Source organism: Odontomachus brunneus, unplaced genomic scaffold (assembly GCF_010583005.1).
Source record: "Odontomachus brunneus isolate Ranch 3 - 2012 unplaced genomic scaffold, Obru_v1 Obru_scaffold_054, whole genome shotgun sequence".
In the NCBI taxonomy this organism is placed as follows: Eukaryota; Metazoa; Arthropoda; class Insecta; order Hymenoptera; family Formicidae; genus Odontomachus; species Odontomachus brunneus.
In genome coordinates this window covers 300,802-314,497 of record NW_022639504.1, presented here as the reverse complement: position 1 = coordinate 314,497, position 13,696 = coordinate 300,802, and the positions used below count along the sequence as shown (strand labels likewise).

At 39.4% G+C, this 13,696-nt stretch overlaps 1 protein-coding gene across 2 annotated transcripts in view; it reads left to right on the top strand.

Annotated features, from left to right (window-relative positions):
* Window positions 1-3,428: 3,428 nt before the first annotated feature.
* LOC116845614 overlaps window positions 3,429-13,696 on the top strand; it is a 213,400-nt gene continuing 203,132 nt past the window's right edge. For both annotated transcript variants that reach the window (XM_032818523.1, XM_032818524.1), the window contains exon 1: window positions 3,429-3,507. The gene's annotated coding sequence lies outside the window, so the exon portion shown is untranslated. The remainder of the gene's footprint in view (window positions 3,508-13,696) is intronic.

Below are 13,696 nucleotides of genomic sequence, written 5' to 3'. Positions count from 1 at the left end.
GTTAGGGCCCGCATTAACAGTTGTTGCTTGAAACTTTTCTCAAGTACTCGGGTCTGAATTTAGAGTCAGGTCCGATTGTTTCAGTGGAATCATACGTTATACATGACATTATATTTATAATCGTGCGATTTAATTGAAAAATTCTAAGCTCGGATTTGAGTTTAAAGTGAAATCTAATTTTTTCCGAAATTTAAAGTGCCTTTTCCTCTTTCCTTGGTCTCGATACTATTAATTAGTTTATCAAGAATATCACATTGTGCCAATAATATCTTCTAAATCTGTTGCAATATTATTAGCCGACACAATCAAGATCTATGTATATGAATTGACTGCGAAATTGTTACGCGACGGCTGTCGCGTAGGCAGCGACGTGAGATTAAAAATAATCGAAGAGCCTAAAAATACATAAAATGCGGAGATTTCAGCGAGACATTTTCTGTCGAGAATTAATTATAAGAAGATGCAACGTAGAGTAAGAAGACTTTAAAATTTTTTTAAATTTTCTTCGCGGCTATACTGACGATGAAAGATGCTGTTCTCTCGCGTGGGTGCATCCGCGGCGCACTTCAATTAAGGCAAGATGAATCCACTTTACCTTTTCCCGTACGTGTCATCTCGTATAATTAAGGCATTGAGAAGTTAAGTCGCGTTCACAATAAAACCGAGTTAACATGGACAGTTTTACCGAAAATATATGGAAGATTTGTTATTTCTCTCCCCCACTCGTGAAAAAGTACAGCGCCTTTTCAATACATATGACATTACAAATTAGTATGAATTCGAACGAGTTAAAATGTTGCGTTGATGCTGATAGTCAGGTCATTGATCCGTTATTCTTACTCATTGAAATTATTTAGATTTCGCGCGTTTCCGCGAGTCGAAATTTAGACCCTATGTTGAATTCTACACCGCAGTAAGAGCTAAGATAGCAAAGTAGGCTTAATTCTAATGATATAATTTATTTCTTTGACCTTGATGATGTCTGAAATTTCCGCTTTCGCTTTCTTTAGTGTCAAAGTAGGTTAGTATAATAATAGGATCTTAGGAAGCAAAGTAGGCTCAGTTGCGAACTTCTATTGAAGCTTTAGCTCCTACATAGAATATATATATTTTATAGAAATATTAAAAAAATTTAATAAATAATGAAACAGAAACATCAAGTAGCATACAAAATATACATTTTATTTGTTACGTATATTTCAGACATCAGGATTAAAGTAGGAGTAAATTATATCATTAGAATTAAACCTACTTTGCTATCCTATTGTGATATAGAATTCAAGATTCAACATAGGGTCAAAATTTTGACTCGGAAATGAGTGTCAATATCGTCAAAATAGGTTTCACCTAGGTTGTAGATTGTCTAAGTAGACTCAAACTATTTTTAAGAACGTCAAAGTAGCATCAAAATTTTGATAAGGTAGAGTTAAGGTTGAAAAAAGAAGTTAATAAGTATCAATATCGTCAAAATTAATTTTAATAGGCTATAAACCGTCTAAATAAGCACAAACTATCCTTAAGAGCGTCAAAGTAGCATCAAAAGGGGTCCTTCTCCTGGGACATTTCTTCAATGTAGTCTCAGTTATTTTTATATTTCAATCTCGGTTTTTTGTAATCGTCGTTCCTTATCGCAAGTGTGCCGATCGATCGATCACTGTTCGCTCAACGAGAGGACAAGTAATTCGTTTTATCGCGTTCAGTGGACTTCTCTCTACATTCCCTCTCTCGGTCAGACCTTCAAACGATAACGCTCTTTCTGCAGCGAAATTGTCTCTTCGGATAATTCGCGGATAGCGTGCGCGAGATCCTATCCGGCGGATGTGGTGGAGGCGGCAACGTCGTTTCCCTCGCGAAACACATTTGGCCCGTCGTAGATAAACCTCAGCTCCATATCTTTACGTAAGCGCTTCAATTAAATGTGGCACGGAATACTACGATCCATCGTATCTCGCGCGTCCACCGTGAGCGCGAGCGCGTCGTTCACCAATGCGCTCGCCGGCTAATAGCCCGGTCAGTTTCTGCTTTATGTAGCTATTTGCCGTACAATTACGTCCCTTTTATGCCGACGCGATGTACAGAGCACCGTTGACTTTTACATGTTGCCTGATACGCGCCAGTTGAGATTCCGTACACACGCTCGCTAAATTGTACCTACAATTAATATTTTCATAGTCTCAAATTTGCTCTCTCCTAGGTACTACCCGAGTCGAAATCTGAATTCCACTTTTGACCTCAATATTTCATTTAACGTCTACTTTGATATTCTGAAATCCATGTCAACCTCTTTTGATTCTGTTCAACTTACTGGTTTTGCCAAGTCTTCTTTTGAGCTTACAAATGGTATGTGTAAACGGCATTTGTGTTTTCTAGCATTTAGAGACGCCAAGGAGAACTTTAGTTAATGTATTGAACATGCATTGACAGAACTTCAGAATGTATAGATATTAAAACGTTCAGGTCAAAAGAGTAGGGCTAAAATTTCGACTCAAGTATATGTATATCTTTTTCTTTTATCTTTTTTTTACAATTATATATTTTAATACAAGGGTTTAGATCTGACAAGTGTTATGACACTTGAAATTACCTAAAATTCGTGCTGCTCCATACGACACTTTCCGAAACCTGACCATGTACTTACAGCCAGATTGCGATATAGCCTGGCCGGGATGCGAAGTTACCACTTCCCTCATTGAAACTTTCCGATGTGGTCGACAGAATCGGCTAAAGTGCGAAAAGCTCAGCCAATTTGCGAAATGGTCGATCTCGGACGTTGACCGTGACATGTATAGATAACTTTTAAAGATTTTGGCGAACTTATACTGCTTGAAGATGTATCGTGAGAATCTCGCGATCAAAATGATATTTTAGCGCTACTTAAATTGCGCTACTTAAAAGCTATAAACTGCCCGTGAAACTCAAAGTGGGGCAAAATGAAAAAATATGACCTAAATATTTTTTGTACTTCTACATTTGTGCCAAATTAGAAAGAGAAATGTATTTCGGAGTGTAACTTTTGAGTAGGTTTACTCGTTAGAAGTGATTCTTAAAGCCAGAAAGAAAAGCACTATGCCATATTTTACTATTTTTCTGGTTGACACAACCATTCTTTTTTTCTGTGTTCACTTGCATGCATGTTTTTTTTATGAATATATGAGCGATTATGCGTGCATGCATGAATATATGTACGATACCAGCCGTAGGAGATATCGACGCGATACTTACGCGATACGTCGGGAACTATAATTGAGATTTTATCAGCGTGCTAAACGGCGCCAACTTTTGACGCAACACGTGCCGGAGTTTGCTGCACGGCGCGGTCGAATCCCGATGGCTTTCTAATCGAGCGACGATCAAATGACGTGTCTAACAAACGCAATTGTGAATTATGTCTTAATACGTATTTCAATCTCGGTTCGTTTTGCTTTGCAGACAGAGCAGTCGCATCGATTTCTTCAGGGAAGAGTGCGATGACCGTCGGGAATTCAGGCAGGCAACGACGTCCGATTGGTGAGTCGACTTTGTGCTTTTCTATCTCGAAATTGTGCATTTGATATTGCACGAGTACTTTCCACATTATCTCGCGCGTTCGTGATTTTACTCTCGGATCGTTAGACCGTCTGAGATATTTAAAATTGCATAAGAGAAGGAAACATCAGTTCTCGGGACGTAACGCGACACAGCTGATGAAAAATCAGCCGGATGAAGAACTCCTCCTCCTTGCTCACGCGAGTCTTTACTTTCTCAAGCTATACGCGCCTTAAAAATTTAAAGCCGGATGTTCCGTCTCTGTTGAAATAGTTGGAAAATGAGTTTCGTCTTGGCTCAACCGAGGAGCATGTTTCCACGTTAAATAATCAAGGACGCGGACCGCGATTATTCTGCGCAAAGAGTCAATATCGAAGCGACAGTTTAAATATTATTCTTCGTTGAGAAGTTCCTCTGGACTTTCACGATATGAAAAAAGCGCGGGTGGCCGACGAAGCCGAGATTAATTTCCACTAAAACGCGCCCCGTGAAAATCCTGTCGATACTTGCGGGATTCCTCCCGACGGAAACGGCAGTGCATCTTCATCCCGCTGCGCGGCACGCATTAGCAAGTTTTTCGACGATGAGGTGCGGCGCGATAAATCATAGTCGGGACTCCAGATGAGAGGCGACAGATGAAAAATGATGTTCCAGCAAACGAAACGCGTTACCGCGGTCAGGACGACGCTGAAATCGTACTCCGGCCAAGGACTCGGCCGGCACGAAAGCGAGGAGAGAGCTGTTTTCAGACGTCGCATGAATCCATTTCCGTCTCTTAAGACTTTTGCTCGAACGGCTTTCATTCAAAAGGAAATAAGCGTCAGAACTAATTATTTGGAATCTGAGACGCTCCGGGGAAGAAATCCGTCGCGTTGGAAGTAAGCGCAGAAACTAAACCAAACGCGCCGCGTAATAATTTGCTGAAACGTCTCGCGCGAATTATTGCAATGTCGATACATACACCGAGTGGAAAGTGCTCTTGTAACTGTAATTACACAGTAAAAGATCCCAAGTTGAAATTTTGGCCCTATGTTAAATCTTGAATTCTACAACACAGTAGGAGCTAAGTTAGCAAAGTAGTTTTAATTTTAATGATACAATTTACTTCTACTTTGTCTCTGATGATGTCCGAAATTTCCCTTTTTGCTTTCTTTAGCGTCAGAATAGGTTATATTATAGACTTCAGAATATCAAAATAGATATTGAATGGAATAATAGTGAAGCTGAAAGTAAGATCAGAATTTCGGTTCGGGATTTGTAGTCAAGGGAATCATTTTGGTAATAAATGTTACTATAGTGACAATAACTGTATATGCACATTACTATTTTTTCATTAGATGAACAAAAAAATGTATGCCGAACTAATAACTATAATTTTAGTACCATTAACTATTTTTTCTCTCAGCATAGTGATTTCTAAACTCTTGACGAAAGATCAAAGTCAATTTATATCTGGTGGAGATTTATCGTGATTATTCTCCGGGCACAAAATTTATATTATCGCGTTATTTTCTCCAGAGAGAAGACAGATGTTTATCTCGTAGTTTCGGTATAAAAATGCTCGACTCATTTCATATTAAATAAAAATCATCTCCACATGATGTCCGGCAAAGATCGCCAGTCTTCGTTTAACTGCGACATTTTTATTTAATGTCTGGCGATTTATCCGAAACTGCAGCGATATCGCATACATCGCGAAACTGTCGATATAGTAGCCATCGACAGCAATTGATTGGCAGCATAGATGTATGGTTCTAAGCCACCTAGTGTCACGAGATTTCAATAGCTCAGACTGTGCGGATCTATGATTTGCAATCCACATCGTACTTGACTTATTAATATGACACTTACAAGGAAATTCACACAAGTGTCCGCTTCCGATTTTCATGAACTTATAATTTGTACTTTAGATAAAAATAACAGATACGTTTTTTATTATATGTGTCCTTTCGCAAGTTTAAGGGGTAAAATACCCTTTTGAAAAAAATCGATTTCTTTTTTCATTTAAAGGGATCATAATAAAAACTATATGAGATAGAAAAAAATATTTTTAATAAAAATTGAATGGTTTGAAGAGTACTTTACAGAAATTATTTGAAAAAAAAATTTTTTTTTATTAATATTTCCTCCACTACTTCTTATTATAATTATTAAAATAATTTCTGTAAAGTACTCTTCAAATTATTCAACTTTTATTAAAAATATTTTTTTCTATCTCTTATAGTTTTCATTATATTCTTTTTAAATGAAAAAAACCGATTTTCTTCAAAGAAGTATTTCACCCCCTAAACTTGCAAAAGGGCACATATAATAAAAAAACATCTGTTATTTTAAGTAAGTTTAAAATACAACATATTACAAGTTCATAAAAATCGAAGGCGGACACTTGTGTAGGTTTCCTTATTAGTCATGCGAGATAAGAATAACTTTACACATATATATCGAGATATCATGCTTCGAGATGTCGAAGAAAATTGGTCAATCAATGCACGCGATGCAGTAGGACGAATATAATGACAAGAACTGCTCGGCGAAACGATAAGAGCGCGATTTGTAATCCAGACGCCATTTTCGCGAGCGCTCCCGTTTGTTGCGATTAAATACATTTTCCACGATGTTTTCGTATAGTGCGAAGTCATGCACGCGATTAAATCATACCACGTATACTCACGCTCGCATACGTGAGATATCGAGAGTGGAACAAGAAAACCCACTTGGAAAACAGCCCGTCGAACTTATCTTATTGCCGCCGAGCGTGTCTCCCATGCATTACGTCGTGGGCACGCGTGCTCAGCGGTATCAATATGTGAACGTTGAAAGAGAGAGGCGAGATATTCGACTCCCTCTTGACGTTTGATTAAGACCTTCGTATTCCGACGTATGGAGACACCAGATAGTGAAGATGTAAAGTTGATACAAGATGTCTCAAATTACAATCGTCAAATTACAATCGTTCACCTTAGTCGTGGGTTTTTCGGCCGACTTGAGAAATCGTCTTTTGGGAAATCTGTCTCTGACGGAGTTTCACATTAATTTCCTACACTTTACGTCATACTAAACATATTCCGAAATAAAAAGTTTCTAGTTATAATCAAAATGTATTTTACTGTTAATATTCTGTTATTATAGAGTTCAGCTTGATGTATATTCATACGTTAACTTGAAATTGCTGTAGGGATGGATTCAGTACTTGAAAACGATAAAACAAGTTCTTAGAAACATATATCCCATTTGATCCTGTTTCCAAGTTACAACGTGTTTCGTGTTTCAGTAATTCCTTCCGGAAGATACTGTAGTTCTGATACTATAATTTATTTCATTCGACTCTCTGCCATCACGATCTCCATTAAATGATAACAATGTTTGAGCATGTCGAAAGAATATCAAGAGATCGATTAAATAAAAAAATATTTCGAGCACCTCCTGTGAAGGATAAGCAGACTCGAATCGTTAAGAAAATAAAACGAAATCGGAAACAGCATCAAATTGAACATATGTTTCTAGGAACTTTCGTAACAGATTCTTATTGCCGTAAACTTGATGTCACAAGCGCAATCTGGTCGTAATAATTTAATCGAGAAGGTTATTGTCTGTTGTCGGACTGTTCTACAACGGTTACACAATCTTACGATATCCTCCTGTAAACCGCAATGTATTCAACATGTAGTCGGCAAACGTATAATGAGAGCGGATGCTCATATACACGTGCTCGGGTCTGGTTTAACTCTGCTAACTGGGAATTTAAAGGGAGACTAAGCTGCGCCCAGAGAGATGGAGATAGAGATAGAGAAAGAGAGAGGAAGAAGGAAAACGAGGCGCGGTATCGCCAAGATTTGAATTTAAGTTTCGCTAGGGATTTTCAGAAGAGGGGAAGCGGAGGAGAGGGTGCGAACGCAGGTCTTGAAGTTTTAAAAGGGTTTAGGTGAACTCTCTTTCCAAGAGCCTTCCCGGAGTAAGTTCCACCGTCCTGGAAGATCTGCTCCGCGTGGGCTGCATTCTTATTCATAACAGTGAAATATTGTAAAAAGCTCACGGCGTAACCGCGCGATGAGTAGAATCGAAATTCTTCGGCGCTGTTCGCCGCCTTTCTTAGCACGACGGAATACTCGCGTTCGAGTACGTTTGTAGCATTAAAGGAGAGAACTTTTAACTTGGAAGGATACGCGAGAACTCGCACTCTGGCGTACTGAGCTCACAGGGGGAGCCAGGCAAAAGTGTGTTGAAGACGCCTTGTATATTAATGAATAAATCATAGGCGAATCTCGTTACAGCGAATTTCGCCGAGAGATTTGAAAATCTGTTATACCGAAAGTTAGTTATGCCGAACAATGTTTGATGATGTACACTGAAAAGATCAGAATAAAAATGCGGTCTGGGAGTTACGTAAGTCTCTTGTTGCACAAACTGCAATCGCAGCAGATTGGAAAAAGAGCTCGAGTCGAGTTAACAATTTAAAGCTCGATACTTCGGGGAAGCTGATCGCTATTAAAGAAATATTCCGTCGCCGTGATACGGATACGGTTTCTTATGAAGTGAAAGTGAAAGAAATTTCCAACAAGTCAGAGAGATTAAATCGATCGATGACGCGTAGAGAAATCGAAATTGAAAATGAGGCAAGAAAGAGGATGAAACGGATCGGAATAACGAGGAACAATCATTAAGGATTCCATTGAAAAGTCCTATTATCAACGCGAGAATAGTCCTGGGAGAGTACCCACTTCCCTTAACAGGAACTTCCCCCACGATCGTCGTGCACGTAATTGCCGACCGAGGAAGTAGAATGAGCTTCGAGGTCACTAATTTCTTCGACAGTCCGAAAAGTGACGGGAGCGGTGGCTCGGATAAAGATCGTTTGAAATTAAAATTAGTAACGACTAAGAAACATAATTCCGAAAAGGTTTACACACAATGCATATAAATTTTCTTGTTGCACATGTATGAAATAAATGTGCGTACTATGTACAATATTAATTTGCCGCATGTGAACGTATATAATTATAAACCGAATATACATATTCAATTTAACGAATTTGTGGTAAATTGATAGATTAATTGGAGTTCGCAAATTAAAGGACATGTTAAATTTCTCAAATATTTTCCGTTAGCAATTATATTTCGATACAGTCAGCTCGCGCTATCCAAGTAATGCATTCCTGAAAATAACTCGAATAGCGAACATTCAGATAGTTGAAACTCGAGCAGCGAGAAAGTTCTTTTTTTTCATTATTTTTCGTGGAAAAAATTTTCATTTGTTCCGGCTCACACACACACATACACAATCGAAGAATGTCGTGTCTAGGTTCCCTAAATTAATGGGACTAATGAGCAGTGCAATGAACGAGCATTTTCACCTGAAATTTTCTCCTAATTGCGATTTTTCTCATTATACCTCAGACAATAATGAAAATAATATTCTTTTAAAAGGAAGAAAAGAGAATAGACAAAAGACTAAGAGAAGCAACGTGTAACTCTATGTCGCACTTATGAATGCATAACACGTTTTGAATTTTACCTTTGGTGAAAATTCCAGTCGCGCTTCTGGTGAAAATTGTTACAGCGGGAATCACCGATACAAATGGTGAGGAATGCGTTATGGTACACCTTTAAACGAAATTTCGCAATTGTAACATACCAGATATGAATGAACATTCATCAATTCGAGAATTGGACAGGAAATCGGAGAGCGGGGCTGTGTTTATATTAGAGTACTGTATATATTTTAACATGCGAATGGCGATTAGTTCAATTTATACCATAATTTATCAAGCGCGTTCCACACGTAACTCGCCGATTGCGGGGAAAGAGGCTTCGCAGTGTACTCGCGTATTACGCGGAGAATTTATAAATATGACCTCTAACCGGGTAAATTTCATCGGCATTATATATCGAAGAGATATCATATTATTCACTGATATTAAAGATGAATTATGCGGAATATTTTATTGGAGATAACTCCGGGGACTCTCGAGGGTATCAATATTCAATAGCGCGATCTCTCGATATCTCTGATTCGCGAGAGATATATGAAATCTTCTGCAGATGAAATCGAGATGCCCGCGTGCGTTCGCATGCGTCGATATAGGCTCGCTATTCTCTCTCTTTCTCTCTCTCTCTCTCTCTCTCGCGTAGCTCCCTATAAATTAAGATTATCCACTTGACTTGGTTTTACGCATTGTATCCAGCAGCTGGGACACATTCTTCCGCTACGATTTAATCCTTCCCGAGAGAGAGGGAGGGAGGATCCGCCTTTTCCACGTTCACTCACCGGCGGACTTAATTCACTGCTCACTCATGCCGAAATAGGCTCCGTTCCCGTGTCACGCCTTTTTGTAATTAACAACGAAGATTCGCCTGAGACGATCCGCTTTCGCGTGATTCGCGTAGAATTTTTTCTCGCGTCTAACACGCGCGTAACTTTCTCCTGTTTGATTTAGCACCTTACCTTGGGTCTCGCGCAATTAAGATATTTCATCTCTAAAGGTTCGTCTACAATATGCGGAGTAAGCTTGACATAAGTTGGACTTACGCCAAGTAATTCTCTTACTTAAGAGAATACTTCCAGTGTAAGAGCGGAAGAGAAGGGAGAAGCTAAGAGTGTAAGCGAAATAAATTATCTTTATTTCGTATTCCAGCTTTTATGCCAAGCTTACTCCATGTATTGCAGACGAACCTTTAATGCTCGATGATTCTTCCGCGCTATGTTGGGCAATTTTCAATTTTCAACAAAGAATCGCGCATAAGATAAAAATTGCAGCGATTTTTTTACAGAGAATTCCATACATTTAGAGTATCGGCAATTCTTCTACACATATCGTCGTTCGAATGAAGATTCGCCAAAAGGTACACGCACATAATTATAAGGAAACTATGAAATATGCTTATGCAGCATATTCACGAAGTGTAAAAGTTTTCTTCCGCAGTAAAGTGCGCTGTTCAAGCTTCGAATACAGAGCACAATCTGCCCTTGTTTCACGGGCTTACACACTCGTCGAACTCCTCTTCCCCCTCCGCTTCCTGCTGCCCCTAAGCCCGACTCTGTTCCTTCCTATTCACTTTCTCCGTGCCCTTTATTAGGTACAAATTCTCTTCCAGAGCTCTGCGAAGTAATTGGAGGAGGATTTTTCTCCTCTTTGGCTGGCATGTAGTTGTGCTCAAAGATCCGCGTAATGTCAAGCAATCTTGACAAAAATTCTTCTAATCTCCGTTTCGCTTTGGTTTCGTCGCCAGCCATAATCTCGCGTCACGTTTCGCAAGTCTTTCGTAATAGACACAAACTCGTCGAATGACAATCCGATTGTGTAGTTAGTCGAAAGTTGAAGTATAAGAATATATTATTGACGCAGTTTTCTAAATTATTTTCGTAATGACAAAAATGCTCAAATGTACAAATGGACGAGTTAAGATACCTCGACTTGATCGTTTCGCCTCAACTATATCTGCGATTGAAAATCTCGATTAAATCGTGCACGGGTAAAATGTGTACGAAGAATTATACTCAAATATACATGTGTATGCGCGCGTAGAAGAGCATTAGCACTCGAGCGTTAATTTCGCCAAGCGCCATAGATTCGACATTACCGAGAAGTTTCGCTTTCTAGCTCAAATGGCTAAATACTCCAACTGTTCGCGGTTAATTTCGGATACAAAGGAGTTCCTTTAGATGTACCCCGCGTGCGTCAGAGACTTCCCGCCGTTACGACGTACACGCATCCGCTTGCATATGTATACGTGAACGCGCCATACGTGCACCGCCGTGCCAACCCATCCCGTACAGCAACGCATTCGACATGCGAGTTCCGTGAAATGCATTAGATTAGGCAGGTACCGCTTTTCATGCTAATTCCGGCACGTAGAGTATGCGTTTCCCTGCGGAGGATGTTTAAGATAGTCGTAATCTTTAACGCAAATATCGCGTCGTCGTCGTTGTAAATTCTTAATGCGCGCGCGTAATGAAGAATCGCGACAGTGAGAATCCCGAGAGAGAGAGATAAATTTTAAAAAATTATCAGTTTCACAAAAAGTGCGGCCGAGCGCGCTCATAGACATTTTGCTCTTTCTTCAAAAACTTTGAATATTCCAATTAATGATGCAACGACTATGAAGCTTACATTGAATGGATCAACAATATAGAGTCTCGATATTGTTCTCGTAGTCGTTTGGAAGATAAGCGATCTAAAAGCTTGCAATCTCAATAAACAACTAGTATGGTTATTTGTTGAGACAGCAATCTTTTGAAACGTTTATCTTTCAAACGAGAATAATATCGAGACTTTATATTCTTAGAATATCTGTTCGCTCTTTCTTCTCAAATCGATATGTCATTTACTGGAATACTCAAAGTTTCACAAAATCCTATGAAAGAAAGGCGAAACTTGGCCGTACTATTTGATATAAAGTTCACATTCTAGATACTTTCCATAAGTTGTGAATTTTACGAGTCACAATCATCACGCGACCAAGATACGGCAGAATTATCACTTGCCTCTGATGATAGATAAAAATAGCGTGCAATAATTTTCTTTTTATGATTTATCTTTTTGCAAATGTGTTATAATAGCACATTCTTTCGCAATTATAAGATATCATTGTGTGGATATCGTAATAGTACGTTATAATAACGCAATACTAATTGCATAAAGGTACAACAATAATGAGATGTCAAGTTCATTAAGCGGTAGAAACGAAAGCGCGTAATAAACACGTAGATAATTTACGGATAACGGATAATTACGCGTAATCGCGTAATTACTGGACAACACCCAGAAAAATTCATCAGTGAAAAAAGCCTGGACGCGAGAATTGCAAGTTCGTAATTGCATTGGCGTTCAGTAACGCGATTTGGAGACTTATATAATAGCGCGAATAAAAATCGGGCGAGCGAGGGCTCATTTTAATTTTGTCTGACAAGTTCTGCCGCATCTGTCAATAATTGCAGTCACGCGAACTGCATGCGTCGCAATGCACGGCTGCACCCTCGAAAGATGTTGCAACCAACGGCGCAAAGCTGATTGCAGCTATTACTCCAACAAAGGGTGTACGCGGTCTTGTAGCTCCTTTGACGGAGTCTACGCCCGGCCCAAAACAATGCATCGTCTTGCGCACAGAAGCGCATTCGACGGGCGTTGCGGGACGGCAGGAAGCGTCCCTTGTTAATTCTGTCAGGTTAGAGAACAGCGAATAATGCGCGAACGTATCGAGTTAACTATCGTTATCTGTCGTATCGCGTATCTCCTAATTAATATTGTCGCGCTACACCGTGCAACACCGTGCAAAATTGACACTGCTCCGATATCCCGCACGATGACCGGAAATTTTTTTAATTCACATGATTGGTGAATTTTGGAAACTCGTTTGAAAATATTAAAAGTCGATCTATACGCGCCGATTAAGTACGCAAATTGTTAGTGTGTTTGATCAACTGAAATGAACAAACGATTAAACGTTTTCGTCCTTGTTTCAACTCTGCAAATTGCAATGACGATTAATCACGCATAAGAAGCGTTGCAATGATTGATAACCTATTTAATATTTATTCTTTATACATTATATATTTTATTTCATATTTTTTATTCGATCTGTTGGCGATTGATAAAGACCCGACATAAGAACCGAAATATTTGACCATTTATGTGTCTTATTTAATTAACATCCAATGCAGCAACGATTTGCACATCAACAATTGCATATAGGCTCTTATTGAACTTCAGTGTTGAGTATTGATCGATGAAATTATTTTTATGTTTACATATGACGATTGATTAACCTTAATTATTAATTTGGTCAAAGGAGACTTTAATTGATTGGTGCCCAACACTGATGAACTTAAACTTTTAATTAAATACGGAGACTCTGAGAGCCTTCTTTTCCTACATTTTAAGCGCTCACTTCAACCAACTGTATTTCGACGAGAGAATGTCGGCGTGATCGCGGCTGTTAGCTCGGCAGAGCGTGTCTCTTCGTGCTCTTCAGTCGAACTTAGCGACCGTGGAGTGCACTTGCGATCAATGGCGGTGCAATGCGAGAAACGCATTCGATCAAGGACGGGCGCGCGCGAGCGTGTGCTGCACTCCTCGTTGCAATTTCGTGGAGAGACTGCGTTCAGCTGACACGGCCGGTTTCTTCGTGAACGGCGTAATCGCTCCGTCGCCGCTCACTGCCGAAATCTAGCTTC